Below are 22616 nucleotides of genomic sequence, written 5' to 3'. Positions count from 1 at the left end.
TTTTCTTGGAAAATATGCTATTAAAATGATTAAACTTGTTGAACATGTTGGAAATTTAGTTTATTCACATAAATGAGAAGATATACAAAAGAAAAATGCACTTTTATCATAATAATTGCAAATAAACAAGAAATATGCCTTACCAGCATGGAGCTCAATATGGGTATAGTCCACTAATGCATTTTCCATAGGCGGTAATGTTAACGTTATGGTTCATAGCTCTGGCCCTAATTTTCGTTCAGCAACGAGGGACCTCTTCAATGAAAGCTCATCAAATTGTCTCTTTCCTGTTAAAATTTCGTGGTTTGAAGTCAGATTCGTTTTCCGGCAAAATGCGTCTGTATTGAAAAACTCTGAAAATGAAAGTAAAAGTAGGGAATTTCTCAGTTTTGGAAAGGGTGTACATCAAACAATTTCAATTCTTTATTTCAAATGATAATTCAATTTTGACACTTGTTTTAAAAATTGCAAATCCTCTTTTCTGACATGTGTCAAGCATTCTGATCTAAAATGTCCCAATAAATGTATATACACTCTGCAAGTATAGGGACTATTTTGCTTAAAGGCACTTCTTTGTTGTCCTACCGATTCTAAAAATAGTTAGAGGGATATACCCAATATAAAACAGTCATTGTGGTTATTTACAATTCTTAGCTTATATATTCACTCTAGACACTATAAAGAACCATGATTCCAAATTTGGAAAAATTCAATACATAACTATGGATTTTGCAGCATTGATACACATGCATGAAATTTGAAGAAACAGTCCAGTCATAATTTACCTAAACAACATATAGCTCATTGGCACTCGATGCTCTTCAAATTGCATAAATTGAGGAAACATAATCTCAAGGATTAAAATACATGTAAAACATAAACATTCAATATTTTACCAAATTTATTTTGTTCATATTCTTATGAAAAAGCTCAATTATGTCTGATTTTATAAAATTGTTGTCGTAAAAATCATGAGTTTTTCTTTAGTTACAAAAAAGAATTGTTTTCAAACACCACGAAAAAGGTAAAATAGAAAAGTATATGAATTTCCCTATCCATCAAGGTATTACATGTAGGTATTGGTTTATAAATAATAAAGTTATATGACTCTATAATGTGAGGCCCTCAATTCAGTTTTTGCTCCATTTTGATGCTAGCTTGAGATTACCTCACCTATGACGTCATAGTGATGAGTTGTTTTTACTCATATAAGTGTAATATTTGCTGAACTTTTTATTTAAGCCTAATTTCGGAACAAATGCACCATGACTTAACTCCTTAAATATATGTCATAGGGAAAAGAAACTTGCTAATAAGGATTTTTTCTTTTACTCTTGTATATTGTTACCATGGTAACAAATTTAACAAAAAATTATCAAAAGACATATCCTGTGGAAGAGAGTCTACATTTAACTAAAGTTCAAAATCCAGAAGAACAAGAACCCGTACCAAACATTCTAACAAATGCTCATGAGCAGCTCATGAGAAGCACATGAGAATCTAGTAAGAAATGTATGCAAATTAGGTAGGAATTCATTTTGCTCATGTGCAGATTGTTAGTCTCTGTTAGGGAGGAAAATACTAACCAAAATGCACATGTGCAAAAATTTGCTCACCTGATTGCTCATGAGCAAAATTCTATTCGAATTGCTCACGTAAGCAACAGGCTATACAGATACATTGACGGTAGATTTTTTTTCTAAGTTCAACTTTCTCACGTGAGCAAGAGGTTAGGAAATTGGACTTAGTCAGTATATGCAGTATCAAAGTTAAATCAAAATGAAAAAAAAAAAATTACGTCCTTTTTCCTCACGTAAGCAATTGCAAAATTTTGTTAACAAGTACATTTTGACACCCCCTCCCCCACCCCATTTTTTTTTCGTGAACACCGAACTGTCAGGTTTTTTTGTTTTTTTTTTGGTAACGTTATATTCTTTTTTTCCTAAATTCAATTATCACTCAACTTACTATTTAGATATGAGAATCTGACAAAACCGCTTGATATTGTGATTTTTCGTAAGCTGTTTGTTTCTACTTTTACTTTTGTTTTAATGTAAAGTTACCCGCTAGTCTGGTTCTCGCTCCCGCCCAAAACGAAGTAAATAACGCAGTGGCGGGGGAACCAGTCTAAGCTACGCGCGCGCTCATTGGTCGATTAAATGCCAGCCGCCAATTTTCATATTCGATTCCGCCATGTTGTCTACCATCACAGATGACGGTGAAATGAATTAAAAAGGGAATTATCTGATTCTGCACGGTTCTACCGGTTGATAAGGTTAAAAACTACGTTGTCAATGGGGTATTCGTCTATGGAGTGTTTTAGTGTGAAAAATCCACGGCTGAACAGAGGAAGAATCTGAATGAATGAATCAAGTGTCGACACCCCCTGCATCTTCTGTATGAGCACTTCAAGTAAGTTGAGCATTAACTTGTTAATACTTGTTAAAATATATTCTTTGAATCACTTGAATGGCAGTTTAACGTGTTTGTAATTAGAATGAATATAAAACGAAATACTGTGATCTTAGCATCTACCTTTAAAACGGGGTTAAACAATTTACAACTGACCATCGGGCAAATACCGGTGTATCGAATGTAAAACACACGTTATTTTTTTCTTTGACATTTTACTTGACAATAATTTTTGAACAAATAATTCTAACTACATTTTTTTTATTATTAACACTGATTAACGATTTTATGACACGAAGAAAAGAGTTCATGTTTTTCTTGTATAGAATCTGATAATATTAATAGTTGCAGTATTATATAATGATTTTCTTAAAAACTGCTTGAAATATGAAAACTTTTAACAATTTCACCGATATCAAATTTATTTATCTTTCCAATAGGCCTGCCCTGAGTTGCACAGACCTGAAGAAAACCATGAAGAGCTCGCTGATTTTATGAATGATGCAACAACAAATAGTGAAGACATAATTTAAGTAATGGAGAAGTTATACATGCTGAAGTCTGGTTGTGACAATTTGGATATTATTGTGATGTTCTGGTAGTCAGCTGTTTGTGTGGTTTACAGTTTATGTGTGAAATCAGAGAGCATGTGAGACACGAGACTGTCAAAGAAAGGACATTTGGAATGTTAGGGACGAATGCCTCGATCGATTGTAATGCAGCCAGTGTTCGTGCAGCATTTATGAACTACTTTGTATGGTTAAATTGAACTTTGCCTACTGTGAACTGTGATTTTTTTTTCCAAGTCCGTCTGTGTGCTACACTGCTTTGTGTGATCAAACTGCAATACAAGTTTCAACATGCCAGCATTTATTATTGGTAAACTTTCTAAAGATATATGTAAATGTAATGTTAAACAATGTATGAAATTGTATTTTTAAAATGACTGATGTAAATATATATTGATGATTTTAATTTCAATTTTTGTCCATTGTCTTTGAAGTGAGCAACTGTTGCACATGAGCCTCATGAGTCTCATAAGCCTCATGAGCCTCATGTGAGCAAAACTCTTGGTGAGCAGATCTATTCCTCACGTGAGCAAAAAATGCTCGTGTGCAGAATTTTTCTCACGTGAGCATTTTACCTAATTTGCATGTTAAATTGCACATAAGACTCACATGAGCAACTCACGTGAGGAAATCTTGTTAGTCCTCACGTGAGCTGCTCATGAGCAAATTGTGAGAATGTTTTGGTATGGGAAATACCCACAAAGTCTGTGAAATATGTATAATCAATGTAAAGTTTCCCAGTATCTATAATATTCTAAATTATCTGCATGTAAAATACTGGCCATGCAGGGTATATAGTTTTTATAGGTTCCTTCTTTTAAACTTGGACGATTGAAGTTACAAAAATTAAATTTTACTTACATCAAGTGTGGCTCATTGTTGTGTTTTATTCTTTGAAGGACTGACTTCCATTTCAATTTACATGTTATCTAAAATGAAATGTTTTGAATTAAATTCTACATTATCCAACACTATTCCCAACATTTGCAATTCCATATCAAAAGCAGCCATATGTTGAGAGAGAGAGAGAGAGAGAGAGAGAGAGAGAGAGAGAGAGAGAGAGAGACAGACAGACAGACAGACAGACAGACTTAGAGAGAGGGGGAAAGATACAGAAAGAGAGAACAGATAGGCAACAATAACTACATCTTCATGCACAACACATTTATACAGCCTAAAGACCAATACCCCCCCCCCCACCCCAACATATTGATCTATTTTTTCAATAGTATGAATGAATAAATACTAGTAAATATCTACTTAAAATGATCACTGATAATTTCATTCAATTTTGATTATGATAAACAAAGATAGATTTTGTGGATTAAGTACTAACCAACATGGTACTGGTAGGCTTCTACATGTTAAAGAGTGCATACCTACATCTTCGGTATATAGTCATGTCACATGCATGACAAATTAATTTACTCCAATTTAATGCAAATCTATCGGACACTAAAACAATTCCCTTACAATGCAAACTAATCTAAGATAGCTGGACACTGCTAGAATGAAGTATTTTTTCTCACCGGAAACTTTCTGCTTTTCTACTTTCACTTTTGCTCGCTTGAAATGATCGCACTAAAAACCCGAAGTGATATTTGGTCTCAAAATTTATAAAGATGTCTTCTAAACTCATATATAATTAGAAACACACCTACATTTTCATTTTTTTATGTAAAAACTCAAAATAAATTACTTTCAAGTTAAAATCACAATTTCTTTAATTTTAATTGGTTTTTTGAAAATCCCGGGGGGGGGGGGGGGGTGGGGGTGTTGTGATGGATATTTTCTTGGAAAATATGCTATTAAAATGATTAAACTTGTTGAACATGTTGGAAATTTAGTTTATTCACATAAATGAGAAGATATACAAAAGAAAAATGCACTTTTATCATAATAATTGCAAATAAACAAGAAATATGCCTTACCAGCATGGAGCTCAATATGGGTATAGTCCACTAATGCATTTTCCATAGGCGGTAATGTTAACGTTATGGTTCATAGCTCTGGCCCTAATTTTCGTTCAGCAACGAGGGACCTCTTCAATGAAAGCTCATCAAATTGTCTCTTTCCTGTTAAAATTTCGTGGTTTGAAGTCAGATTCGTTTTCCGGCAAAATGCGTCTGTATTGAAAAACTCTGAAAATGAAAGTAAAAGTAGGGAATTTCTCAGTTTTGGAAAGGGTGTACATCAAACAATTTCAATTCTTTATTTCAAATGATAATTCAATTTTGACACTTGTTTTAAAAATTGCAAATCCTCTTTTCTGACATGTGTCAAGCATTCTGATCTAAAATGTCCCAATAAATGTATATACACTCTGCAAGTATAGGGACTATTTTGCTTAAAGGCACTTCTTTGTTGTCCTACCGATTCTAAAAATAGTTAGAGGGATATACCCAATATAAAACAGTCATTGTGGTTATTTACAATTCTTAGCTTATATATTCACTCTAGACACTATAAAGAACCATGATTCCAAATTTGGAAAAATTCAATACATAACTATGGATTTTGCAGCATTGATACACATGCATGAAATTTGAAGAAACAGTCCAGTCATAATTTACCTAAACAACATATAGCTCATTGGCACTCGATGCTCTTCAAATTGCATAAATTGAGGAAACATAATCTCAAGGATTAAAATACATGTAAAACATAAACATTCAATATTTTACCAAATTTATTTTGTTCATATTCTTATGAAAAAGCTCAATTATGTCTGATTTTATAAAATTGTTGTCGTAAAAATCATGAGTTTTTCTTTAGTTACAAAAAAGAATTGTTTTCAAACACCACGAAAAAGGTAAAATAGAAAAGTATATGAATTTCCCTATCCATCAAGGTATTACATGTAGGTATTGGTTTATAAATAATAAAGTTATATGACTCTATAATGTGAGGCCCTCAATTCAGTTTTTGCTCCATTTTGATGCTAGCTTGAGATTACCTCACCTATGACGTCATAGTGATGAGTTGTTTTTACTCATATAAGTGTAATATTTGCTGAACTTTTTATTTAAGCCTAATTTCGGAACAAATGCACCATGACTTAACTCCTTAAATATATGTCATAGGGAAAAGAAACTTGCTAATAAGGATTTTTTCTTTTACTCTTGTATATTGTTACCATGGTAACAAATTTAACAAAAAATTATCAAAAGACATATCCTGTGGAAGAGAGTCTACATTTAACTAAAGTTCAAAATCCAGAAGAACAAGAAATACCCACAAAGTCTGTGAAATATGTATAATCAATGTAAAGTTTCCCAGTATCTATAATATTCTAAATTATCTGCATGTAAAATACTGGCCATGCAGGGTATATAGTTTTTATAGGTTCCTTCTTTTAAACTTGGACGATTGAAGTTACAAAAATTAAATTTTACTTACATCAAGTGTGGCTCATTGTTGTGTTTTATTCTTTGAAGGACTGACTTCCATTTCAATTTACATGTTATCTAAAATGAAATGTTTTGAATTAAATTCTACATTATCCAACACTATTCCCAACATTTGCAATTCCATATCAAAAGCAGCCATATGTTGAGAGAGAGAGAGAGAGAGAGAGAGAGAGAGAGAGAGAGAGACAGACAGACAGACAGACAGACAGACAGACTTAGAGAGAGGGGGAAAGATACAGAAAGAGAGAACAGATAGGCAACAATAACTACATCTTCATGCACAACACATTTATACAGCCTAAAGACCAATACCCCCCCCCCCCCACCCCAACATATTGATCTATTTTTTCAATAGTATGAATGAATAAATACTAGTAAATATCTACTTAAAATGATCACTGATAATTTCATTCAATTTTGATTATGATAAACAAAGATAGATTTTGTGGATTAAGTACTAACCAACATGGTACTGGTAGGCTTCTACATGTTAAAGAGTGCATACCTACATCTTCGGTATATAGTCATGTCACATGCATGACAAATTAATTTACTCCAATTTAATGCAAATCTATCGGACACTAAAACAATTCCCTTACAATGCAAACTAATCTAAGATAGCTGGACACTGCTAGAATGAAGTATTTTTTCTCACCGGAAACTTTCTGCTTTTCTACTTTCACTTTTGCTCGCTTGAAATGATCGCACTAAAAACCCGAAGTGATATTTGGTCTCAAAATTTATAAAGATGTCTTCTAAACTCATATATAATTAGAAACACACCTACATTTTCATTTTTTTATGTAAAAACTCAAAATAAATTACTTTCAAGTTAAAATCACAATTTCTTTAATTTTAATTGGTTTTTTGAAAATCCCGGGGGGGGGGGGGGGGGGGGTGGGGGTGTTGTGATGGATATTTTCTTGGAAAATATGCTATTAAAATGATTAAACTTGTTGAACATGTTGGAAATTTAGTTTATTCACATAAATGAGAAGATATACAAAAGAAAAATGCACTTTTATCATAATAATTGCAAATAAACAAGAAATATGCCTTACCAGCATGGAGCTCAATATGGGTATAGTCCACTAATGCATTTTCCATAGGCGGTAATGTTAACGTTATGGTTCATAGCTCTGGCCCTAATTTTCGTTCAGCAACGAGGGACCTCTTCAATGAAAGCTCATCAAATTGTCTCTTTCCTGTTAAAATTTCGTGGTTTGAAGTCAGATTCGTTTTCCGGCAAAATGCGTCTGTATTGAAAAACTCTGAAAATGAAAGTAAAAGTAGGGAATTTCTCAGTTTTGGAAAGGGTGTACATCAAACAATTTCAATTCTTTATTTCAAATGATAATTCAATTTTGACACTTGTTTTAAAAATTGCAAATCCTCTTTTCTGACATGTGTCAAGCATTCTGATCTAAAATGTCCCAATAAATGTATATACACTCTGCAAGTATAGGGACTATTTTGCTTAAAGGCACTTCTTTGTTGTCCTACCGATTCTAAAAATAGTTAGAGGGATATACCCAATATAAAACAGTCATTGTGGTTATTTACAATTCTTAGCTTATATATTCACTCTAGACACTATAAAGAACCATGATTCCAAATTTGGAAAAATTCAATACATAACTATGGATTTTGCAGCATTGATACACATGCATGAAATTTGAAGAAACAGTCCAGTCATAATTTACCTAAACAACATATAGCTCATTGGCACTCGATGCTCTTCAAATTGCATAAATTGAGGAAACATAATCTCAAGGATTAAAATACATGTAAAACATAAACATTCAATATTTTACCAAATTTATTTTGTTCATATTCTTATGAAAAAGCTCAATTATGTCTGATTTTATAAAATTGTTGTCGTAAAAATCATGAGTTTTTCTTTAGTTACAAAAAAGAATTGTTTTCAAACACCACGAAAAAGGTAAAATAGAAAAGTATATGAATTTCCCTATCCATCAAGGTATTACATGTAGGTATTGGTTTATAAATAATAAAGTTATATGACTCTATAATGTGAGGCCCTCAATTCAGTTTTTGCTCCATTTTGATGCTAGCTTGAGATTACCTCACCTATGACGTCATAGTGATGAGTTGTTTTTACTCATATAAGTGTAATATTTGCTGAACTTTTTATTTAAGCCTAATTTCGGAACAAATGCACCATGACTTAACTCCTTAAATATATGTCATAGGGAAAAGAAACTTGCTAATAAGGATTTTTTCTTTTACTCTTGTATATTGTTACCATGGTAACAAATTTAACAAAAAATTATCAAAAGACATATCCTGTGGAAGAGAGTCTACATTTAACTAAAGTTCAAAATCCAGAAGAACAAGAAATACCCACAAAGTCTGTGAAATATGTATAATCAATGTAAAGTTTCCCAGTATCTATAATATTCTAAATTATCTGCATGTAAAATACTGGCCATGCAGGGTATATAGTTTTTATAGGTTCCTTCTTTTAAACTTGGACGATTGAAGTTACAAAAATTAAATTTTACTTACATCAAGTGTGGCTCATTGTTGTGTTTTATTCTTTGAAGGACTGACTTCCATTTCAATTTACATGTTATCTAAAATGAAATGTTTTGAATTAAATTCTACATTATCCAACACTATTCCCAACATTTGCAATTCCATATCAAAAGCAGCCATATGTTGAGAGAGAGAGAGAGAGAGAGAGAGAGAGAGAGAGAGAGACAGACAGACAGACAGACAGACAGACAGACTTAGAGAGAGGGGGAAAGATACAGAAAGAGAGAACAGATAGGCAACAATAACTACATCTTCATGCACAACACATTTATACAGCCTAAAGACCAATACCCCCCCCCCCCCACCCCAACATATTGATCTATTTTTTCAATAGTATGAATGAATAAATACTAGTAAATATCTACTTAAAATGATCACTGATAATTTCATTCAATTTTGATTATGATAAACAAAGATAGATTTTGTGGATTAAGTACTAACCAACATGGTACTGGTAGGCTTCTACATGTTAAAGAGTGCATACCTACATCTTCGGTATATAGTCATGTCACATGCATGACAAATTAATTTACTCCAATTTAATGCAAATCTATCGGACACTAAAACAATTCCCTTACAATGCAAACTAATCTAAGATAGCTGGACACTGCTAGAATGAAGTATTTTTTCTCACCGGAAACTTTCTGCTTTTCTACTTTCACTTTTGCTCGCTTGAAATGATCGCACTAAAAACCCGAAGTGATATTTGGTCTCAAAATTTATAAAGATGTCTTCTAAACTCATATATAATTAGAAACACACCTACATTTTCATTTTTTTATGTAAAAACTCAAAATAAATTACTTTCAAGTTAAAATCACAATTTCTTTAATTTTAATTGGTTTTTTGAAAATCCCGGGGGGGGGGGGGGGGGGGGGGTGGGGGTGTTGTGATGGATATTTTCTTGGAAAATATGCTATTAAAATGATTAAACTTGTTGAACATGTTGGAAATTTAGTTTATTCACATAAATGAGAAGATATACAAAAGAAAAATGCACTTTTATCATAATAATTGCAAATAAACAAGAAATATGCCTTACCAGCATGGAGCTCAATATGGGTATAGTCCACTAATGCATTTTCCATAGGCGGTAATGTTAACGTTATGGTTCATAGCTCTGGCCCTAATTTTCGTTCAGCAACGAGGGACCTCTTCAATGAAAGCTCATCAAATTGTCTCTTTCCTGTTAAAATTTCGTGGTTTGAAGTCAGATTCGTTTTCCGGCAAAATGCGTCTGTATTGAAAAACTCTGAAAATGAAAGTAAAAGTAGGGAATTTCTCAGTTTTGGAAAGGGTGTACATCAAACAATTTCAATTCTTTATTTCAAATGATAATTCAATTTTGACACTTGTTTTAAAAATTGCAAATCCTCTTTTCTGACATGTGTCAAGCATTCTGATCTAAAATGTCCCAATAAATGTATATACACTCTGCAAGTATAGGGACTATTTTGCTTAAAGGCACTTCTTTGTTGTCCTACCGATTCTAAAAATAGTTAGAGGGATATACCCAATATAAAACAGTCATTGTGGTTATTTACAATTCTTAGCTTATATATTCACTCTAGACACTATAAAGAACCATGATTCCAAATTTGGAAAAATTCAATACATAACTATGGATTTTGCAGCATTGATACACATGCATGAAATTTGAAGAAACAGTCCAGTCATAATTTACCTAAACAACATATAGCTCATTGGCACTCGATGCTCTTCAAATTGCATAAATTGAGGAAACATAATCTCAAGGATTAAAATACATGTAAAACATAAACATTCAATATTTTACCAAATTTATTTTGTTCATATTCTTATGAAAAAGCTCAATTATGTCTGATTTTATAAAATTGTTGTCGTAAAAATCATGAGTTTTTCTTTAGTTACAAAAAAGAATTGTTTTCAAACACCACGAAAAAGGTAAAATAGAAAAGTATATGAATTTCCCTATCCATCAAGGTATTACATGTAGGTATTGGTTTATAAATAATAAAGTTATATGACTCTATAATGTGAGGCCCTCAATTCAGTTTTTGCTCCATTTTGATGCTAGCTTGAGATTACCTCACCTATGACGTCATAGTGATGAGTTGTTTTTACTCATATAAGTGTAATATTTGCTGAACTTTTTATTTAAGCCTAATTTCGGAACAAATGCACCATGACTTAACTCCTTAAATATATGTCATAGGGAAAAGAAACTTGCTAATAAGGATTTTTTCTTTTACTCTTGTATATTGTTACCATGGTAACAAATTTAACAAAAAATTATCAAAAGACATATCCTGTGGAAGAGAGTCTACATTTAACTAAAGTTCAAAATCCAGAAGAACAAGAAATACCCACAAAGTCTGTGAAATATGTATAATCAATGTAAAGTTTCCCAGTATCTATAATATTCTAAATTATCTGCATGTAAAATACTGGCCATGCAGGGTATATAGTTTTTATAGGTTCCTTCTTTTAAACTTGGACGATTGAAGTTACAAAAATTAAATTTTACTTACATCAAGTGTGGCTCATTGTTGTGTTTTATTCTTTGAAGGACTGACTTCCATTTCAATTTACATGTTATCTAAAATGAAATGTTTTGAATTAAATTCTACATTATCCAACACTATTCCCAACATTTGCAATTCCATATCAAAAGCAGCCATATGTTGAGAGAGAGAGAGAGAGAGAGAGAGAGAGAGAGAGAGAGAGAGAGAGAGAGAGAGAGAGACAGACAGACAGACAGACAGACAGACTTAGAGAGAGGGGGAAAGATACAGAAAGAGAGAACAGATAGGCAACAATAACTACATCTTCATGCACAACACATTTATACAGCCTAAAGACCAATACCCCCCCCCCCCCCCACCCCAACATATTGATCTATTTTTTCAATAGTATGAATGAATAAATACTAGTAAATATCTACTTAAAATGATCACTGATAATTTCATTCAATTTTGATTATGATAAACAAAGATAGATTTTGTGGATTAAGTACTAACCAACATGGTACTGGTAGGCTTCTACATGTTAAAGAGTGCATACCTACATCTTCGGTATATAGTCATGTCACATGCATGACAAATTAATTTACTCCAATTTAATGCAAATCTATCGGACACTAAAACAATTCCCTTACAATGCAAACTAATCTAAGATAGCTGGACACTGCTAGAATGAAGTATTTTTTCTCACCGGAAACTTTCTGCTTTTCTACTTTCACTTTTGCTCGCTTGAAATGATCGCACTAAAAACCCGAAGTGATATTTGGTCTCAAAATTTATAAAGATGTCTTCTAAACTCATATATAATTAGAAACACACCTACATTTTCATTTTTTTATGTAAAAACTCAAAATAAATTACTTTCAAGTTAAAATCACAATTTCTTTAATTTTAATTGGTTTTTTGAAAATCCCGGGGGGGGGGGGGGGGGGGGGGTGGGGGTGTTGTGATGGATATTTTCTTGGAAAATATGCTATTAAAATGATTAAACTTGTTGAACATGTTGGAAATTTAGTTTATTCACATAAATGAGAAGATATACAAAAGAAAAATGCACTTTTATCATAATAATTGCAAATAAACAAGAAATATGCCTTACCAGCATGGAGCTCAATATGGGTATAGTCCACTAATGCATTTTCCATAGGCGGTAATGTTAACGTTATGGTTCATAGCTCTGGCCCTAATTTTCGTTCAGCAACGAGGGACCTCTTCAATGAAAGCTCATCAAATTGTCTCTTTCCTGTTAAAATTTCGTGGTTTGAAGTCAGATTCGTTTTCCGGCAAAATGCGTCTGTATTGAAAAACTCTGAAAATGAAAGTAAAAGTAGGGAATTTCTCAGTTTTGGAAAGGGTGTACATCAAACAATTTCAATTCTTTATTTCAAATGATAATTCAATTTTGACACTTGTTTTAAAAATTGCAAATCCTCTTTTCTGACATGTGTCAAGCATTCTGATCTAAAATGTCCCAATAAATGTATATACACTCTGCAAGTATAGGGACTATTTTGCTTAAAGGCACTTCTTTGTTGTCCTACCGATTCTAAAAATAGTTAGAGGGATATACCCAATATAAAACAGTCATTGTGGTTATTTACAATTCTTAGCTTATATATTCACTCTAGACACTATAAAGAACCATGATTCCAAATTTGGAAAAATTCAATACATAACTATGGATTTTGCAGCATTGATACACATGCATGAAATTTGAAGAAACAGTCCAGTCATAATTTACCTAAACAACATATAGCTCATTGGCACTCGATGCTCTTCAAATTGCATAAATTGAGGAAACATAATCTCAAGGATTAAAATACATGTAAAACATAAACATTCAATATTTTACCAAATTTATTTTGTTCATATTCTTATGAAAAAGCTCAATTATGTCTGATTTTATAAAATTGTTGTCGTAAAAATCATGAGTTTTTCTTTAGTTACAAAAAAGAATTGTTTTCAAACACCACGAAAAAGGTAAAATAGAAAAGTATATGAATTTCCCTATCCATCAAGGTATTACATGTAGGTATTGGTTTATAAATAATAAAGTTATATGACTCTATAATGTGAGGCCCTCAATTCAGTTTTTGCTCCATTTTGATGCTAGCTTGAGATTACCTCACCTATGACGTCATAGTGATGAGTTGTTTTTACTCATATAAGTGTAATATTTGCTGAACTTTTTATTTAAGCCTAATTTCGGAACAAATGCACCATGACTTAACTCCTTAAATATATGTCATAGGGAAAAGAAACTTGCTAATAAGGATTTTTTCTTTTACTCTTGTATATTGTTACCATGGTAACAAATTTAACAAAAAATTATCAAAAGACATATCCTGTGGAAGAGAGTCTACATTTAACTAAAGTTCAAAATCCAGAAGAACAAGAAATACCCACAAAGTCTGTGAAATATGTATAATCAATGTAAAGTTTCCCAGTATCTATAATATTCTAAATTATCTGCATGTAAAATACTGGCCATGCAGGGTATATAGTTTTTATAGGTTCCTTCTTTTAAACTTGGACGATTGAAGTTACAAAAATTAAATTTTACTTACATCAAGTGTGGCTCATTGTTGTGTTTTATTCTTTGAAGGACTGACTTCCATTTCAATTTACATGTTATCTAAAATGAAATGTTTTGAATTAAATTCTACATTATCCAACACTATTCCCAACATTTGCAATTCCATATCAAAAGCAGCCATATGTTGAGAGAGAGAGAGAGAGAGAGAGAGAGAGAGAGAGAGAGAGAGAGAGAGAGAGAGACAGACAGACAGACAGACAGACAGACTTAGAGAGAGGGGGAAAGATACAGAAAGAGAGAACAGATAGGCAACAATAACTACATCTTCATGCACAACACATTTATACAGCCTAAAGACCAATACCCCCCCCCCCCCACCCCAACATATTGATCTATTTTTTCAATAGTATGAATGAATAAATACTAGTAAATATCTACTTAAAATGATCACTGATAATTTCATTCAATTTTGATTATGATAAACAAAGATAGATTTTGTGGATTAAGTACTAACCAACATGGTACTGGTAGGCTTCTACATGTTAAAGAGTGCATACCTACATCTTCGGTATATAGTCATGTCACATGCATGACAAATTAATTTACTCCAATTTAATGCAAATCTATCGGACACTAAAACAATTCCCTTACAATGCAAACTAATCTAAGATAGCTGGACACTGCTAGAATGAAGTATTTTTTCTCACCGGAAACTTTCTGCTTTTCTACTTTCACTTTTGCTCGCTTGAAATGATCGCACTAAAAACCCGAAGTGATATTTGGTCTCAAAATTTATAAAGATGTCTTCTAAACTCATATATAATTAGAAACACACCTACATTTTCATTTTTTTATGTAAAAACTCAAAATAAATTACTTTCAAGTTAAAATCACAATTTCTTTAATTTTAATTGGTTTTTTGAAAATCCCGGGGGGGGGGGGGGGGGGGGGGTGGGGGTGTTGTGATGGATATTTTCTTGGAAAATATGCTATTAAAATGATTAAACTTGTTGAACATGTTGGAAATTTAGTTTATTCACATAAATGAGAAGATATACAAAAGAAAAATGCACTTTTATCATAATAATTGCAAATAAACAAGAAATATGCCTTACCAGCATGGAGCTCAATATGGGTATAGTCCACTAATGCATTTTCCATAGGCGGTAATGTTAACGTTATGGTTCATAGCTCTGGCCCTAATTTTCGTTCAGCAACGAGGGACCTCTTCAATGAAAGCTCATCAAATTGTCTCTTTCCTGTTAAAATTTCGTGGTTTGAAGTCAGATTCGTTTTCCGGCAAAATGCGTCTGTATTGAAAAACTCTGAAAATGAAAGTAAAAGTAGGGAATTTCTCAGTTTTGGAAAGGGTGTACATCAAACAATTTCAATTCTTTATTTCAAATGATAATTCAATTTTGACACTTGTTTTAAAAATTGCAAATCCTCTTTTCTGACATGTGTCAAGCATTCTGATCTAAAATGTCCCAATAAATGTATATACACTCTGCAAGTATAGGGACTATTTTGCTTAAAGGCACTTCTTTGTTGTCCTACCGATTCTAAAAATAGTTAGAGGGATATACCCAATATAAAACAGTCATTGTGGTTATTTACAATTCTTAGCTTATATATTCACTCTAGACACTATAAAGAACCATGATTCCAAATTTGGAAAAATTCAATACATAACTATGGATTTTGCAGCATTGATACACATGCATGAAATTTGAAGAAACAGTCCAGTCATAATTTACCTAAACAACATATAGCTCATTGGCACTCGATGCTCTTCAAATTGCATAAATTGAGGAAACATAATCTCAAGGATTAAAATACATGTAAAACATAAACATTCAATATTTTACCAAATTTATTTTGTTCATATTCTTATGAAAAAGCTCAATTATGTCTGATTTTATAAAATTGTTGTCGTAAAAATCATGAGTTTTTCTTTAGTTACAAAAAAGAATTGTTTTCAAACACCACGAAAAAGGTAAAATAGAAAAGTATATGAATTTCCCTATCCATCAAGGTATTACATGTAGGTATTGGTTTATAAATAATAAAGTTATATGACTCTATAATGTGAGGCCCTCAATTCAGTTTTTGCTCCATTTTGATGCTAGCTTGAGATTACCTCACCTATGACGTCATAGTGATGAGTTGTTTTTACTCATATAAGTGTAATATTTGCTGAACTTTTTATTTAAGCCTAATTTCGGAACAAATGCACCATGACTTAACTCCTTAAATATATGTCATAGGGAAAAGAAACTTGCTAATAAGGATTTTTTCTTTTACTCTTGTATATTGTTACCATGGTAACAAATTTAACAAAAAATTATCAAAAGACATATCCTGTGGAAGAGAGTCTACATTTAACTAAAGTTCAAAATCCAGAAGAACAAGAAATACCCACAAAGTCTGTGAAATATGTATAATCAATGTAAAGTTTCCCAGTATCTATAATATTCTAAATTATCTGCATGTAAAATACTGGCCATGCAGGGTATATAGTTTTTATAGGTTCCTTCTTTTAAACTTGGACGATTGAAGTTACAAAAATTAAATTTTACTTACATCAAGTGTGGCTCATTGTTGTGTTTTATTCTTTGAAGGACTGACTTCCATTTCAATTTACATGTTATCTAAAATGAAATGTTTTGAATTAAATTCTACATTATCCAACACTATTCCCAACATTTGCAATTCCATATCAAAAGCAGCCATATGTTGAGAGAGAGAGAGAGAGAGAGAGAGAGAGAGAGAGAGAGAGAGACAGACAGACAGACAGACAGACAGACTTAGAGAGAGGGGGAAAGATACAGAAAGAGAGAACAGATAGGCAACAATAACTACATCTTCATGCACAACACATTTATACAGCCTAAAGACCAATACCCCCCCCCCCCCACCCCAACATATTGATCTATTTTTTCAATAGTATGAATGAATAAATACTAGTAAATATCTACTTAAAATGATCACTGATAATTTCATTCAATTTTGATTATGATAAACAAAGATAGATTTTGTGGATTAAGTACTAACCAACATGGTACTGGTAGGCTTCTACATGTTAAAGAGTGCATACCTACATCTTCGGTATATAGTCATGTCACATGCATGACAAATTAATTTACTCCAATTTAATGCAAATCTATCGGACACTAAAACAATTCCCTTACAATGCAAACTAATCTAAGATAGCTGGACACTGCTAGAATGAAGTATTTTTTCTCACCGGAAACTTTCTGCTTTTCTACTTTCACTTTTGCTCGCTTGAAATGATCGCACTAAAAACCCGAAGTGATATTTGGTCTCAAAATTTATAAAGATGTCTTCTAAACTCATATATAATTAGAAACACACCTACATTTTCATTTTTTTATGTAAAAACTCAAAATAAATTACTTTCAAGTTAAAATCACAATTTCTTTAATTTTAATTGGTTTTTTGAAAATCCCGGGGGGGGGGGGGGGGGGTGGGGGTGTTGTGATGGATATTTTCTTGGAAAATATGCTATTAAAATGATTAAACTTGTTGAACATGTTGGAAATTTAGTTTATTCACATAAATGAGAAGATATACAAAAGAAAAATGCACTTTTATCATAATAATTGCAAATAAACAAGAAATATGCCTTACCAGCATGGAGCTCAATATGGGTATAGTCCACTAATGCATTTTCCATAGGCGGTAATGTTAACGTTATGGTTCATAGCTCTGGCCCTAATTTTCGTTCAGCAACGAGGGACCTCTTCAATGAAAGCTCATCAAATTGTCTCTTTCCTGTTAAAATTTCGTGGTTTGAAGTCAGATTCGTTTTCCGGCAAAATGCGTCTGTATTGAAAAACTCTGAAAATGAAAGTAAAAGTAGGGAATTTCTCAGTTTTGGAAAGGGTGTACATCAAACAATTTCAATTCTTTATTTCAAATGATAATTCAATTTTGACACTTGTTTTAAAAATTGCAAATCCTCTTTTCTGACATGTGTCAAGCATTCTGATCTAAAATGTCCCAATAAATGTATATACACTCTGCAAGTATAGGGACTATTTTGCTTAAAGGCACTTCTTTGTTGTCCTACCGATTCTAAAAATAGTTAGAGGGATATACCCAATATAAAACAGTCATTGTGGTTATTTACAATTCTTAGCTTATATATTCACTCTAGACACTATAAAGAACCATGATTCCAAATTTGGAAAAATTCAATACATAACTATGGATTTTGCAGCATTGATACACATGCATGAAATTTGAAGAAACAGTCCAGTCATAATTTACCTAAACAACATATAGCTCATTGGCACTCGATGCTCTTCAAATTGCATAAATTGAGGAAACATAATCTCAAGGATTAAAATACATGTAAAACATAAACATTCAATATTTTACCAAATTTATTTTGTTCATATTCTTATGAAAAAGCTCAATTATGTCTGATTTTATAAAATTGTTGTCGTAAAAATCATGAGTTTTTCTTTAGTTACAAAAAAGAATTGTTTTCAAACACCACGAAAAAGGTAAAATAGAAAAGTATATGAATTTCCCTATCCATCAAGGTATTACATGTAGGTATTGGTTTATAAATAATAAAGTTATATGACTCTATAATGTGAGGCCCTCAATTCAGTTTTTGCTCCATTTTGATGCTAGCTTGAGATTACCTCACCTATGACGTCATAGTGATGAGTTGTTTTTACTCATATAAGTGTAATATTTGCTGAACTTTTTATTTAAGCCTAATTTCGGAACAAATGCACCATGACTTAACTCCTTAAATATATGTCATAGGGAAAAGAAACTTGCTAATAAGGATTTTTTCTTTTACTCTTGTATATTGTTACCATGGTAACAAATTTAACAAAAAATTATCAAAAGACATATCCTGTGGAAGAGAGTCTACATTTAACTAAAGTTCAAAATCCAGAAGAACAAGAAATACCCACAAAGTCTGTGAAATATGTATAATCAATGTAAAGTTTCCCAGTATCTATAATATTCTAAATTATCTGCATGTAAAATACTGGCCATGCAGGGTATATAGTTTTTATAGGTTCCTTCTTTTAAACTTGGACGATTGAAGTTACAAAAATTAAATTTTACTTACATCAAGTGTGGCTCATTGTTGTGTTTTATTCTTTGAAGGACTGACTTCCATTTCAATTTACATGTTATCTAAAATGAAATGTTTTGAATTAAATTCTACATTATCCAACACTATTCCCAACATTTGCAATTCCATATCAAAAGCAGCCATATGTTGAGAGAGAGAGAGAGAGAGAGAGAGAGAGAGAGAGAGAGAGAGAGAGACAGACAGACAGACAGACAGACAGACTTAGAGAGAGGGGGAAAGATACAGAAAGAGAGAACAGATAGGCAACAATAACTACATCTTCATGCACAACACATTTATACAGCCTAAAGACCAATACCCCCCCCCCCCCACCCCAACATATTGATCTATTTTTTCAATAGTATGAATGAATAAATACTAGTAAATATCTACTTAAAATGATCACTGATAATTTCATTCAATTTTGATTATGATAAACAAAGATAGATTTTGTGGATTAAGTACTAACCAACATGGTACTGGTAGGCTTCTACATGTTAAAGAGTGCATACCTACATCTTCGGTATATAGTCATGTCACATGCATGACAAATTAATTTACTCCAATTTAATGCAAATCTATCGGACACTAAAACAATTCCCTTACAATGCAAACTAATCTAAGATAGCTGGACACTGCTAGAATGAAGTATTTTTTCTCACCGGAAACTTTCTGCTTTTCTACTTTCACTTTTGCTCGCTTGAAATGATCGCACTAAAAACCCGAAGTGATATTTGGTCTCAAAATTTATAAAGATGTCTTCTAAACTCATATATAATTAGAAACACACCTACATTTTCATTTTTTTATGTAAAAACTCAAAATAAATTACTTTCAAGTTAAAATCACAATTTCTTTAATTTTAATTGGTTTTTTGAAAATCCCGGGGGGGGGGGGGGGGGGGTGGGGGTGTTGTGATGGATATTTTCTTGGAAAATATGCTATTAAAATGATTAAACTTGTTGAACATGTTGGAAATTTAGTTTATTCACATAAATGAGAAGATATACAAAAGAAAAATGCACTTTTATCATAATAATTGCAAATAAACAAGAAATATGCCTTACCAGCATGGAGCTCAATATGGGTATAGTCCACTAATGCATTTTCCATAGGCGGTAATGTTAACGTTATGGTTCATAGCTCTGGCCCTAATTTTCGTTCAGCAACGAGGGACCTCTTCAATGAAAGCTCATCAAATTGTCTCTTTCCTGTTAAAATTTCGTGGTTTGAAGTCAGATTCGTTTTCCGGCAAAATGCGTCTGTATTGAAAAACTCTGAAAATGAAAGTAAAAGTAGGGAATTTCTCAGTTTTGGAAAGGGTGTACATCAAACAATTTCAATTCTTTATTTCAAATGATAATTCAATTTTGACACTTGTTTTAAAAATTGCAAATCCTCTTTTCTGACATGTGTCAAGCATTCTGATCTAAAATGTCCCAATAAATGTATATACACTCTGCAAGTATAGGGACTATTTTGCTTAAAGGCACTTCTTTGTTGTCCTACCGATTCTAAAAATAGTTAGAGGGATATACCCAATATAAAACAGTCATTGTGGTTATTTACAATTCTTAGCTTATATATTCACTCTAGACACTATAAAGAACCATGATTCCAAATTTGGAAAAATTCAATACATAACTATGGATTTTGCAGCATTGATACACATGCATGAAATTTGAAGAAACAGTCCAGTCATAATTTACCTAAACAACATATAGCTCATTGGCACTCGATGCTCTTCAAATTGCATAAATTGAGGAAACATAATCTCAAGGATTAAAATACATGTAAAACATAAACATTCAATATTTTACCAAATTTATTTTGTTCATATTCTTATGAAAAAGCTCAATTATGTCTGATTTTATAAAATTGTTGTCGTAAAAATCATGAGTTTTTCTTTAGTTACAAAAAAGAATTGTTTTCAAACACCACGAAAAAGGTAAAATAGAAAAGTATAGGAATTTCCCTATCCATCAAGGTATTACATGTAGGTATCGGTTTATAAATAATAAAGTTATATGGACTCTATAATGTGAGGCCCTCAATTCAGTTTTTGCTCCATTTTGATGCTAGCTTGAGATTACCTCACCTATGACGTCATAATGACGTCATAGTGATGAGTTGTTTTTACTCATATATAAGTGTAATATTTGCTGAACTTTTATTTAAGCCTAATTTCGGAACAAATGCACCATGACTTAACTCATTAAATATATGTCATAGGGAAAAGAAACTTGCTAATAAGGATTTTTTCTTTTACTCTTGTATATTGTTACCATGGTAACAAATTTTACAAAAATTATCAAGACATATCCTGTGGAAGAGACTCTACATTTAACTAAAGTTCAAAATCCAAAAGAACAAGAAATACCCACAAAGTCTGTGAAATATGTATAATCAATGTAAAGTTTCCCAGTATCTATAATATTCTAAATTATCTGCATGTAAAATACTGGCCATGCAGGGTATATAGTTTTTTATAGGTTCCTTCTTTTAAACTTGGATGAGTGAAGTTACAAAAATAAATTTTACTTACATCAAGTGGTGGCTCATTGTTGTGTTCTATTCTTGGAAGAAGACTTCCATTTCAATTTACATGTTATCTAAAATGAAATGTTTTGAATTAAAATATTCTACATTATCCAACACTATTCCCAACATTTGCAATTCCAAATCAAAAGCAGCCATATGTTGAGAGAGAGAGAGAGAGAGAGAGGAGAGAGAGAGAGAGAGAGAGAGAGAGAGAGAGAGAGAGAGACAGACAGAGACAGACAGACAGACAGACAGACAGAATTAGAGAGAGGGGGAAAGATACAGAAAGAGAGAACAGATAGGCAACAATAACTACATCTTCATGCACAACACATCTATAGTTATATACAGCCTAAAGACCAACCACCCCCCCCCCCATAACATTCAATATCAACCCCCACCCCAACATATTGATCTATTTTTAATAGTATGAATAAATAAATACTAGTAAATATCTACTTAAAATGATTACTGACAATTTCATTCGATTTTGATTATGATAAACAAAGATAGATTTTGTGGATTAAGTACTAACCAACATGGTAGGCTTCTACATGTTAAAGAGTGCATACCTACATCTTCTACATAATCATGTCACATGCATGACAAATTAATTTACTCCAATTTAATGCAAATCTATCATCATAAATATAGAATTGGAACCCTACCGGACACTAATACAATTCCCTTACAATGCAAACTAATCTTAGATAGCTGGACACTGCTAGAATGAAGTATTTTTCCTCACCGGAAACTTTCTGCTTTTCTACTTTCACTTTTGCTCGCTTGAAATGATCGCACTAAAAACCCGAAGTGATATTTGGTCTCAAATTTAAAAAAAAGTCTTCTAAACTCATATATAGTTAGAAACACACCTACATTTTCATATTTTTTAATGTAAAAACTCAAAATAAATTACATTCAAATTAAAATCACAAATTCTTTAATTTAAATTGGTTTTTG

At 32.1% G+C, this 22616-nt stretch overlaps 2 long non-coding RNA genes across 14 annotated transcripts in view; one reads left to right on the top strand and one right to left on the bottom strand.

Moving 5' to 3' along the window:
- Positions 1-21107, bottom strand: part of LOC128159871 (uncharacterized) — a 28239-nt gene extending 7132 nt beyond the window's left edge. For 6 of the 13 annotated variants that reach the window (XR_008240195.1, XR_008240200.1, XR_008240192.1 and 3 more), the window contains exons 1-15: positions 20180-21107; positions 19107-19174; positions 17639-17848; positions 16571-16638; positions 15103-15312; positions 14019-14086; positions 12551-12760; positions 11461-11528; positions 9993-10202; positions 8921-8988; positions 7453-7662; positions 6381-6448; positions 4913-5122; positions 3843-3910; positions 144-353 (exon numbers count right to left, since the gene is read on the bottom strand). This is a non-coding gene — a long non-coding RNA (uncharacterized LOC128159871). The remainder of the gene's footprint in view (positions 1-143; positions 354-3842; positions 3911-4912; positions 5123-6380; positions 6449-7452; positions 7663-8920; positions 8989-9992; positions 10203-11460; positions 11529-12550; positions 12761-14018; positions 14087-15102; positions 15313-16570; positions 16639-17638; positions 17849-19106; positions 19175-20179) is intronic. The other 7 variants (XR_008240202.1, XR_008240199.1, XR_008240201.1 and 4 more) reach the window with 7 other exon arrangements.
- Positions 1444-3393, top strand: LOC128159873 (uncharacterized). Its single transcript, XR_008240205.1, has 2 exons — positions 1444-2412; positions 2853-3393. It is a non-coding gene; the product is annotated as an uncharacterized LOC128159873 (long non-coding RNA).
- Positions 21108-22616: the final 1509 nt, after the last annotated feature.

Source organism: Crassostrea angulata, chromosome 8, assembly GCF_025612915.1.
Source record: "Crassostrea angulata isolate pt1a10 chromosome 8, ASM2561291v2, whole genome shotgun sequence".
In the NCBI taxonomy this organism is placed as follows: Eukaryota; Metazoa; Mollusca; class Bivalvia; order Ostreida; family Ostreidae; genus Magallana; species Magallana angulata.
Note: the sequence above shows the minus strand (reverse complement) of the source record. Positions and strands in the feature narration are given on the sequence as shown.